We start from the raw sequence: 12,545 nt of genomic DNA on the forward strand, positions 1-12,545 counted from the left end.
GAGAGGGGTCGGTGTGCACTGACCCCTCTCGCTCTCCGGGCTTCAGGTTCCTTTCGACCTGCTCTTTGGGGCTGGCGGGGGGAAGCCCACCACCAGCCCCAAAGAGCAGGTCAGGGAGCAGCGGAAAGGCGCAGCGGAGAGGCTCCTGCCATAGCCACGCGTCACCTCTCCAGCCAGGAGAGGGTCGCGGGGGTTGTTTAGCCCCGCGAGCGCTCTTCCGGCTGGAGAGGTGACGCACGGCTATGGCAGGAGCCTCTAAAATTGCGCGTCACCTCTCCAGCCAGGACAGGGTCGCGGGGTGCTTCTTTAGTCCCGCGTGCGCTCTCCCGGCTGGAGAGGTGACGTGGGGCTGTAGAGGCTCCTGCCATAGCCGCGCTTCACCTCTCCAGCCGTGAGAACGTGCACGGGGCTAAAGCAGCCCCCTGCGACCCTCTCCCAGCTGGAGAGGTGACGCGCAGCTACGGCAGGAGCCTCTATAGCAGCGCGTCACCTCCCCAGCCGGGAGAGGGTCGCGGGGTGCTTCTTTAGCCCCGCGTGCGCTCTCCCGGCTGGAGAGGTGACACGGGGCTGTAGAGGCTCCTGCCATAGCCGCGCTTCTCCTCTCCAGCCGGGAGAGGGTCGCGGGTCTATGGCGTCTTCGCTCCATAGGACGCACACACATTTCCCCTTCATTTTTGAAGGGGAAAAAGTGCGTCCTATAGAGCGAAAAATACGGTACGTGGTTTGGAGGCAATTACACACTATAAAATATATCTAAATACTCACTACATGCTCCCCATTGAATAAACCAGTAACAGGATATGAATTTATTGCTTAAGGAATTAATTATTCCTATATATGTGTGTGTACACCCACCAGCACCAGATGTCCATGGATCACTGTTATCCTTTTGCCTTAAGGGGCCTGTAGCAAAAAAGGAAACAGCTGCATACCAGTCAGATATATCATACAAAACTTTCTCCATTCTCGATTCATAGCCAGTGGGTTACAGGATGTAAGAGAGAACTGGAGTTGCCTAATCATCCTCATGAGGCAGACTTAAGAATGGATGAATCTGCCAATTTTTAGTTTCTATCAATTTCTAATTTTTCCAGTCTCGTCCAGCTTGCCACATTTCCACACCAGCTTGCAATTTTTAAAAATCAATGTTTTAGTTTGTATTTTTTCTAATAGGAAGAATTTATATGCAATTTTGCCTAGTAGACAATTTTTTGCAAACAACATGACAACCTACAATACACGAGGCCTGGAGGGAGGGCATCAAATGTTGGCCTTGCACAGGGTAGCAAATTACCAAGGTCTGTCCCATTCGTATTCCAAAGACCAAGATGGACCTGTATGTGCTTCACTGCTGCATCAAGGAGACAGTATCTCAATGGCAGCCGCCCATTCTTATTCCCCTGGGGGAAATGGAGAACCGTGCAGTACAAACAAAGGGAAGTGTGTGGATGTAAGTAGAGTGGAGGAGAATCTCCTCAGCGTTCATCTCCAAGAGCTGTGCTAAAATACACACTACGTGCAGAGGCTGTTTTCCTGTGAAGAAACCAAGTTCAAGTACCACTTCTCCTACTTTGACTTTTGAAATAGTTTCTGTGGGTTACATGCACATTACATTTCACCAGAATGAGAGCTGCCTTATAGCAGTTCAGTAACTGTAAGCATTCAATTCAGGTCTTCAGCTGAATGTGTGGCAAGGACCACCATGCAAGCCAGTCCTTGTGCAGCCTGTTAAATCAGGACTGAGGAACTTGTGGCTCTCCAGGTGGTGTTGGACTCCATCATCCCCAGCCATCCTGAAGGTCATGGATGATGGAAGTTGTGGTCCAATAACTTCTAGAGGGCCACAGGTTCCCTAGCTGTGAACACATCCAAAACTATACCAATTACAGATAGGTAGCCGTGTTGGTCTGCCATAGTCAAAATAAAAAAATCCCTTCCAGTAGCACCTTAAAGATCAACTAAGTTAGTTCTTGGTATGAGCTTTCGTGTGCATGCACACTTGGTATCTGTAGAAGTGTGCATGCACGCGAAAGCTCATACCAAGAACTAACTTAGTTGGTCTTTAAGGTGCTACTGGAAGGAATTTTTTTATTAAAACTATACCAAGTCATTCATGCTATCTAGAAGGAGATTCCTGTGAGTTCAGCCCGGATTCCTTCACAGATGTGGAGTGCAGGATTATCTACTATTGTGCTTGGATGGCCCTTTTATTCTGATAAAACCCTTTCAACTTATACACTCATAGAAATCATTCCAATAACCTTCCTCTGAATGTTAAACAGATGCTGTCCTTTGGTAATGTTGGTTTGAAACTGTACATTCATACCTAAGATAACAAACAATGGCACATTTGTCTTCACTGTTTTTCTCTTGCACTGCTGTCCTTTAGAATTACTTCAAGCGATTTCTGCATATTTTGTTGCTGAGAGCTCTCTGACAATGCGGCACACCTGGGAAATAATAGAAAAATCAGATTACACGAGTTTTGCCAGTGTGGAGAGCAATTAATGTAACAAGTGTGCTCCGAGGACTTCTCTGCAAAAAAGCCTAACAATGGCTAATTAATTTCATGGGTGCAAATGCTTGTTCCTCTTGGGCCAGATTTTCCTACTGTTCCACAGTAGGGAAAAGTAATTTTAAAAAAGGAAAGATGATAAAGAAAATATGAACTGAGGGAGAAGGTCAAAATGAACATTGATGTGTTTGAATAAGTGGAGGAGCGCAAGCAAAAATATGCAGTAGAAACCAGAGCATTGGGCAGGTCCCTGGACCTTGAGGATCATGTATAAGGACCCAGGCTAAGCTGCTAGGACCTCAAGTAAAATGTCTTGGGAAGGACCCAAGAGCCTACAAATGGGCCTTGAGCTTGTGTGGAGGTTCTAGCAGGGGAGCACAGCTATCGTATACCCTTGACCGAAGAACGGTACACTCCTATCTGGGATGGTCGTCCTCTTCCACCGAGCGCGCAGCTTCGGGAGGGACGCACATGGAGCGGTGAGGGAGGAAGGGGACACCCGCCTAGCCAGCCAGATCAGCCGAATCAACCCTGGTGATCAATGGGGTGACAGATGTCACAGCCAGATCGCCCTCACATCTGAAACCCAAGAGCCTGGAGCACTGAAAACACAAGGCGCTTTAGCTTCAAGAGACCCAAGAGCCTGCATTACCACCACCATTTTAGACTGGACAAATGGTCTGACGCCACTTTCACAAGTTATTTCATGGTAATTATAGGAACAAATTGTCATGCTTAAAGCATGACTACACATTTTTCTTAAGTATTGTACCTTCAAGTTCCTTCGGCCCCCCAAGGAGCACAGAAGCTTGAAGGGCTATTATTATTATTATTATTATTATTATTATTATTATTATTATCATCATCATCATCATTATTATCATCACTGAAGGAATGATCAAGGCTCTCTCTCCCCAATGTCATGTTCCTCTTTCAGTGATTTTAACATAAAATAACCTGCCTTTTTCATATCATATAACCCATGCCACTGTTATTGTGCTGATGATGACTGCTAGCTGCCCCCCCAGCCTTAAAAAACAACAACAACCCCCCCCATACATTTACATTCCATTTTCCCTTCACATAATTCAGCACAGTATGGGTATGTTAGGCTGAGAGCCAGTGACTTACTCATGACTGAGCAGGAATCTGATCCTGGTCCCTCCACTCCTTCATCAACATTCAAATCCAACAAATCTAGCCATTGGGCTAGAAAATCCTCAAACAACATGCAATAATGGCTCAGCGCTTGATGTTAGCTGTATTAGCAGCAAATCTAAGCATTAACAGACCTAACCCATTAGTCTTTTCTGCTTCTTTGTTCAGCATCCTCAAGACCTTACCTGAATAGGTTTTTCTACTGCTAATCAAACCTATCCATTCTGAAGGAAATCAGCCCTGAGTGCTCACTGGAAGGACAGATCGTGAAGCTGAGGCTCCAATACTTTGGCCACCTCATGAGAAGAGAAGACTCCCTGGAAAAGACCCTGATGTTGGGAAAGATGGAGGGCACAAGGAGAAGGGACGACAGAGGACGAGATGGTTGGATAGTGTTCTCGAAGCTACCAGCATGAGTTTGACCAAACTGCAGGAGGCAGTGGAAGACAGGAATGCCTGGCTTGCTCTTGTCCATGGGGTCACGAAGAGTTGGACACGACTAAACGACTAAACAACTAAACAACAACAACTGCTAATTAGTAGATTGCAAGCCACTGCTTGGGAGAGAATCACTGTATGGTTGTACATCATTGGATACACATTTTATTTGGATTTCCACTCCCATTGCTCTGAATTAGAGTCCCATCCCACAACAAATAGCTCCTTATGTTAAATTTAAAGTGAATTTGGAGGGTCCTGCTTAGAACCATGGAAAGGAAAGTAATTATATAACATTCAGGAAACATCTGAAGACAGCTCTGAATAGTGAAGCTTTTTAAGGTTTAATGTTTTATTATGTTTTTATATATGCTAGAAGCTGCCCAGAGTGGCTGGGGCAACCCAGCCAGATGGGCGGGGTACAAAGAAACAATACAAATATTTTTTTTAAGTAGATTTAACAACATTTCACTTAGAGGTTTTGTGCATCTCTAAGTCCTCACCAAATTTCGGCTACTGTGAAATTTGGGAGCAAAATTTCCGTGTCTGTGCTTAGAATAAGGAATTGGGAGAAATGCTAAGAGAATGAGCAAGTTATACAATATTCCCAGGGCAAATTTCAAACTTCTCTATTATGATAAAAAAAATTCCTTCTGCATCCTGCACTATACTGAAGATTATGCACATTTTGTGAAAAATAAATAAACCCTGCACCAAAATTTAATGAACATCTGTTGAAGACTTTTGGTACACTTGGTCTGAATCAAACTAGGATATATTAAAAACAAAAACAAGCCCAAACATTTTTCTTCAGTTTTAATAACAAAAATATGCTTTTGTTCAGCAATTTTCCTAAGAGGGTAGCAACATGGCTCCAGGCATAAAAATCCATTAACACAAGCAGATGTAACTCTCACAGCTAATTTCTCAATATGTTATATCCAATCTCTTTGTTGGACTGGTTTAAGGGAATGGGTAGTGTTTTCCACTAAACTGGGACATGAGCATAGATGAGTTCTACTTAACAGGGCTTTCTCTCAAATGCGGCTTGAATCATAGCATAAAAACCTGAAGTACTGGGAACTTCCTGACACCTTATGAAGCACCAGGCAGATCATATAGGGCCGTCTTGCCCATAGAAGCAAGTGGCATGGGGCGCCAGGGTGCCAAGTTCTGGAGGGCGCCAGGGAAGAGGCAGAGGCTGGGCGTGGCGCCTCCCGGCATCAGTTTGCCGCCCTCACCCGCCTTGCTGAAGCAGCACCACTGCCTGCCTCCTCCAGCCCCACAAAGCTGCCGGCAGCGCCATAAAAAGGTCGGCAACTCTGGGAAATGGTGTGTGTGTGCGCGTCAGAGGGATATTTGCACCACGGTGCCGGATATACTTAAGATAGCCCTGAGATCATATAATCTACCCTCCCCTGTTTTGTTACGCTTTACTCAAATTAGATATTCTTTTTTAAAAAATCATTTCAACTCAAGTCGGAAAAGTCAACTCAAATTCCTCGTGTCTTATCGCCATGTGCTGTTCTAGCATGAATTTTGGGGAGGCACAGGGGGATAAGGCGGGGAGAGAAAGTCCCATTGTGCTGGTGGGAGCCCATCCACTGATGTTCAATTGAATCTTCCCAGTAAATGACTGTTTTCAAGCGGATCATTACGAAGTTAGCCAACTAACATCTACTCAAAGTAGACCCATTGAAATCAATTGTTCTAAGTTAGCCATGCCTATTACTTTTAATGGGTCTTCTCCAACTAAGACTCACATTGTCTACAGCCTTTTGCATTATTATTTTTTTAATGGCTCTCTTGCTGTTTCTCAGGTTAATGCACGAGTTGCCTAATGGTGCATAAGAATTTCACATCGTGTGTGAAATTCCATGCAAGCAATATAATGAAATGCTACCAACCTTGCCTGTATTGTGATTTCTTAAAGTCACATCATGGAGTTCTATGGATAGATAAATTCCTTGTTCAATATTATAGAGCACAGAGTGAGGGAAGCCCTAATACCTCGTAGGAAATATTTGTTTCTGTTTTGAATTCTGTTTGGCTAATGCATGGGAGTAGTCTTGAGGTAAGTAATTGTGCCTCTTGGGATCCTGATTAAGAATGTGATTTTATGTCAGGTGAGTGCAGCTGGGTCATGTTCAGGGATTGATTTCAGCATTGTCGTTATAATAAAAGAGCTTCTGGAGGCCTAATGAACCGAACTGTCAATGGAGATCAATGCGATTTTGTAGTAATGAAAAGCAGCTGTTTAACCTTTGTCTCCTTTATATAGCTTCTGGTCCCAGTTGCATGCCACAGATTGTAGGAATCAGAAGGCAGGAAGGAATCATAGCAGTGTTGCTGCACTTAGGTTCTGCTTGCGGGTTTCTGGTCGCTGTCAGAACAGGACGCTGGACTAGATGGGCCTTCGTATGTTCTTAGTTTACTTTGGTCACCTCACAAGCATTTTTATAGAAGTGACACACAGTCCAGCCATCTGGATGCAGACATAATGCTGCCCTGAAGAAGAATGGAAGTGTTCTGAAGCACCACCATGCGTTCTGTGCCTATCTTAAGAGCAGGTGCTGATATTTGGAAAGATTTTCCACTTGGCTTTTCTGTGTATGAATTTGCATCTGAAAAAGAGACACATGAATGGTCACACTGGCTGCTTCTCTCAACAGGAGGGCGGGAAAGCATTTTGCAGTGTTTCTAGTCATTGAAACACCAGGGAGTGCTTGGTAGCTCATCACTTGAGATTTTATACAGCTCACTTGCATGAATAATCAGTTATAGTGACTAACTTGGGGCAGCAACACTTGTACCAACTCTAAACAAGGAAAAGAAAGCTGTAATGCATGCCAGTAGAGTAGAGTTTCTTTTTTCTCTGTCCCATAAACAAGGGATAGGCAATGTGGTTCTCTCCAGATAACAATGGCTACATCTCCACCATCCCTGACCATTGAACATTGACCAATGCACCATATTATGAGGCCTCTCTTCTGATTGTCCAATGCACTGAGGGTGTGTAGGGAATCTAACAGCACAAACCTATAGATGTCTACTCACAGGTATGTCCCATTGATCTCAATGAAGCTTATTCCTAGGTGAACGTGTATAGAAGTGCAACCTAAATGTTATGAGTAGGTAAGGTTTTGTCAAAATAATAAAAGAAAAGGAAACAAAGTTAAGAAGACAAAAAATTGAACGAGAAATAAATTATAGTGCATTCAGGATAATGTGATTAATAGACAAGGAAAACTATCGAGCAGCTTTTTCCCACATGAAATTTTAGTGGTAGAGACGACCAGTTCACAAACTCACCATAATCATCCGTGCAATTATTTCTCAAGCCTCTCAGGATACACATTAATGTGTGCTGCATGGTCTATGATTTGGGACCTTTGAGGATGATGCTGGAGTGTTCCCACATTTTCTGCAGTTAGAGCGGCACACCTCTCAGTCATTGCGATTATGGGAAGAATATCTGGGTGGCTGATCTTACCTTACATTCATACTTCACTTTACATTCCAGTAATGTCAATGTGAAGGAACCATAAGCATAAAATCATAGAACTGTAGAGTTGGAAGGGACCATGAGGGTCATCTAGTCCAATTATCTGCAATGCAGGAATCTTTTGCCCAATGTGGGGCCCAAACCCATGACCCTGAGATTAGGAGTCTTATGCTCTACCAACTGAGCTATCCCCAGCATGAGATGAAGCATGTGGTTCTTTTCCCCATACATCTATGGCAGATGTATGAATCAACCTGCTGGACTGGGAGAAGAAGCAGCGGAAACGCTTTGCAATGACCAAGAACTGTTACAACTGACACAAAGCAAGGAAGGTCAATTCAGTTTGTCCAGAATTCTTCTTCCTCCTTCCCAACTAACTGCATTGCACTTAAGAATGGATTATGGAGATGCTGGAGAGCACAACCCTGTTCAGAGCAAGATCAAACTCAAGCGCAGAAGTTACCGTATTTTTCATCCCATAGGACGCTCCGTCCCATAGGACGCACCTAGTTTTTTGGGGGGGAAATAAAGAAAAAAAATTCCTCCTTTATTTCCCCCCCAAAACCAGGTCGGGGAAACTGAACCAGGTCGAGGAACAGCGGGATGGCGGCGCTGCGCCTCCTTGCTGTCCCCCAAGCTTGTGGGGCTGGCCGATGTCTGTCCGGAGCGCGGGGCGCTCTGCTTCACGGCGCTCGTCGCGCCGGGCGGCAGGCTGCTATCCGCAGCATAGGGAGCCGTGCGGGAACTCCCGCAGGGCTCCCCACGCTGCGGATGTCTGTCTGGCGTGCGGGGCGCTCTGCTTCAGGGACCTCCAGCAGGGCTGCCTAGGCTGCGGGTGTGTTCCCGAAGCGGTGGGCGCTCTGCTTTCAGCGCGCCCGCCGCTCCGGGAAGCAGGCTGCTATCCGCAGCCTAGACAGCCCTGCAGGACCTCCCGCAGGGCTGCCTAGGCTGCGGATGTGTTCCCGAAGTGGCGGGCGCTCTGCTTTCAGTGTGCCCGCCGCTCCGGGAAGCAGGCTGCTATCCACAGCCTAGACAGCCCTGCGGGACCTCCCACAGAGCTGCCTAGGCTGCAGATGTCTTCCTGAAGCCTGGAGAGCAAGAGGGGTCAGTGTGCACCGACCCCTCTCAGTCTCCAAGCTTCAGCGAAAGTCTGCATTCGCCCCATAGGACGCACCCAGATTTCCCCTTCATTTTTGGAGGGGAAAAGGTGCGTCCTATGGGGCGAAAAATACAGTAATATATTTCAGCATACTAGAGATGGTGAACTGATGCAGTGGAAGGAGGAGAGATTATGTTTCCACTCATTCTGCTTCTGCATAGGCCCCATGTTCTCTCAGTGAACCTGCACTGCATTTCTCCCTGCAATATTCCCCTTGTTTCTTCACTACAGAAACAGCATTTGACAAATTTGCAGTGAGTTGTCAACAGCTCTTAGAACAATAGTCCTTATTAAACTCTGAAGCCCCCCCGGGTCATGATCTTTCTCCCCTCTGCATTTGTATTCATGCCTTCTAGATGGAAAAGACAAGCTAGATAAATTCTGATAATATGGAGGGCTTCGGCTTGTACCTGAAGAAGTGACCTTCGTGAGCCAAAGGTTTGTGTGTAATAAATTATTTGTTTGCTCAGGTATTATCTGTAGTATTTTTTGGTGTAGCAGTGAATGCTCTTAGCCTATCAGAAAATTCTGGGAGCTGAAAGCTATAGAGAACATAAATCTTCCCCATAAAGAAACCGGGTGAAACATCACATTGAAACTTAGCATGGCTCTCAACAGGAATAATAAAACTGTCAGTTTCAGCATCCTTATATAAATGTTCCCAATCTTCTTTTATTTCTTTTTGTGCTTTAGGTATGTATGTATACAGAATGGCCAAACATTTGTGGCATCTGACTGCATTTCTCAGAACATGAGAGCCTGATTTCTTACCATATTGACTTGCTGTCCCCCAGCTTCTGCAAATGGGCCACTTGAATAACTAAAAGAAATTTGACATTTTGTTCTCATATCTCCAAGACGGTATGTATGCATTTTGGGGGAGGTTGGAGAGAAGTATCTTAATCCAAGTATGTTGCCTTGTAAAGCTTGAACCTTTTGTTGTTCAGATGGTCAGCTAATTTTAGTTTTGCCTTCCTGATTTGACAATGATTCGCCAAGCAGCAAACTAGGGACTCCGAAAAAGAGCAAATAAAATACGAAGTGTTGTACCATTTAAAAAAGAAGGCAGAGCACGTAGTACAGAGAATGACACAATATTATAATTTAGTACTATGGCTTGGAAACTAACTAGCCCTTCTGTTTAGGGATGGAGCAAGGATCCATTAGACTCTATCATAGGTTTGAAGAAGCATCATGATGGCAGTTTGAAAACTTTGTGCTGTGCTTTTAAATCCTGACAATTGGGGGCTTCAGAACATAGTGCTGGGAGGAAGAAGTGCTGAGAAGGGAGCAGGGCATGCTCCTATCACCCACCAGCTGATAGGCAGCTGGCAAAGCACCTTGTCCTAGCAAAAGAACCCACTTTAAATTCAGGATTCTTGCTTTGTAGCTTTACCCTTGTAGTTCCACACCCACACCATGTATGACAGGTATAGGGTTTATGAATTTTACTGCCTATAAATGGCTTTGAGGGCCAACTGGGGAGGCCTGGTGGGCCAAGTCTGGCCCATAGGTCCCCCACCCTGCATTACAGGCTTATCTTGGAGTATGGAGGTATATACTTCGAGGTATAGAACATAGCCATCATGGCCAATAGCCATGAATTTGTCTAATCTTTTAAAGGCACCCAAGTTGAGGGCAGGGCCTTTTTGTGTGTGCCTCTTATGTACTGTACATCAACTAGTAACTGGAGGCTCAACAATAACACTCTGCATAGCATTATTCAGCAATGTACTGTGCAATGATGCACCAGGCTACTGAGTACCAAACAATCCTTACCCTTTTGATAAAGTGAATTCATCCAATTCTGCGTTGGGAAGATGCCTTTTCAGTGCAGCCTTTGTGCCTTTGGAAGCCAACCCCTTAAAAGCATTTCCGAATAAAAGTTCTCTACTTCTTTGAGGGACAATATTAATTGTTACATTATTGCCCCACTTTTCTTGTGTTAAAGGTACCCCTGCCCGTACGGGCCAGTCTTGACAGACTCTAGGGTTGTGCGCTCATCTCACTCTAGAGGCCGGGAGCCGGCGCCGTCCGCAGACACTTCCGGGTCACGTGGCCAGTGTGACATCGCTGCTCTGGCGAGCCTGCTCCAGCGCAGCACACGGAACGCCGTTTACCTTCCCGCTATAAAGCAGTACCTATTTATCTACTTGCACTTTTAAGGGTGCTTTCGAACTGCTAGGTGGGCAGGAGCTGGGACCGAAAGACGGGAGCTCACCCCACCGCGGGGTATTCGAACCGCGTCCCACTTTTCTTGTGTTAGAGGAGAGCAAATGAAAACAAGGAAGATACTGATGGCATCTTAAAGACTAACGATTGTATTATGGCAGAAGCCAGGGATAGTCAAAGTATTTTGGACTACAAAACCCAATGGCCAATGGTTGAGAATGATAGGAGTTGTAGCCCAGCAACATCTAGAGGGCACCATGTTGACTGCACTGCAATAGACTTCCACTCAAAGCTTATACCATAATAATTTTAAGACTCCAAAAGTCTATTTATTGTAATTGCTGCAACTGACTAACTGTGGCCAGTGCAAGTCTGCTAACATTGTTCTTGAGGCCAATGCAGGTTTAACTATTTTCACATACCCTGCACTGCGTAATGAGAGGGCCAGTACCAGTCAATGTTTCTGTAGTATGATCCAGGCGACCAGAACTTGAGCTGTGTGTTGAATTGGTAAATGAAGTAGATAGACACAAAGTTTGTACCTATAATTTCAAGTTAGAACTAGCTGAGGGCAGAAATTGGCTAGAGGTAGAAATGATTTAGCTTCCAAAGACATGAGCTGAAAAAGTAGCTGCTTCTTGCTTCAAGAATGCTCTCATTCTCAAAACTATTTTTGTGGCATTTTATAGCAGTGTGTAAAATGTTTATAGGCTAAAGTGTTGCCACAGTCATAAGCGAGCCTTGCTTTATGATGAATGTAGAGGCATCAGCATTGTGCTGTGGCATTGAGTCTGTGTGTCGGAAATGTACATTGTTGCTTTTAAACTTCCAACAAGGCATAAACCAGCATACAGGGGGCATTCTGTAAATATCTGCATATATTTTATCATTTGACTTCATTTTCAAAAATCTAGTACTGTAATTTGGCTAATACAATGAGGACTCACAGCAACAGAAGTGCCATGCTCCCAGATTTCTTTTCTTTTTTCTAAAGAAGTGAGTCTCTAGATGTTGTAAAGAGAAAGTTATTAAGCAAACTATGCAGGTATCCATCTAAATTATTCCTGTGACAATAGGCAGCCTGGCTTGAATTTCTGAACTGTGATAGTACCCACAGGCTAGAACCCCAAGGTTCCTGTGCTGGGAAGAAACCCCTCCATCATCATTCTCTTGTGTCTGTAGTCTTGCTTACTTGCTTTAATATTATGATTGGGAATAAGAGGAGGGAAATGAATTATAAGGACTGCTGCCTTTTAAAATCCACTTTACTTTTGAAGATTTTTTATGCATCCTACTTTATCAATATCTTGTTGGCATCTGTTTGTCTCAAGAGACAACAGAGTGCACTTCTGGGGGTGAAGTCAAATTGCTACATTAGCAGCACCCAAGTGACCTTCCCAGGGTGCAAGCCTGGGCAGTGTGTATGGAGGTTTTTGGCTATCCAGACGACAAGACCCCACTCTCAGCCTCACTGGTGTGGTCCAAAGGAAAGCAGAACAATACATTTGGCATCAGCTTGACTGCAGGAGCTGCTGGAAGAAGCCTTCTTTGTATTTAAAAAGGCTGAAACAATGAGGCACACCCTGTATTTATTTGTA

General features: G+C 44.8%; 1 long non-coding RNA gene across 1 annotated transcript; it reads right to left on the minus strand.

The window, feature by feature from the left end:
- Positions 1 to 2,291: 2,291 nt before the first annotated feature.
- Positions 2,292 to 9,979, minus strand: LOC308580303. Its single transcript, XR_014004795.1, has 3 exons — positions 9,887 to 9,979; positions 7,424 to 7,535; positions 2,292 to 2,450 (listed from the first exon to the last, which is right to left on the minus strand). It is a non-coding gene; the product is annotated as an uncharacterized lncRNA (long non-coding RNA).
- Positions 9,980 to 12,545: the final 2,566 nt, after the last annotated feature.

Source organism: Podarcis bocagei (genome assembly GCF_964188305.1).
Source record: "Podarcis bocagei genome assembly, chromosome: 2".
NCBI lineage: Eukaryota > Metazoa > Chordata > Lepidosauria > Squamata > Lacertidae > Podarcis > Podarcis bocagei.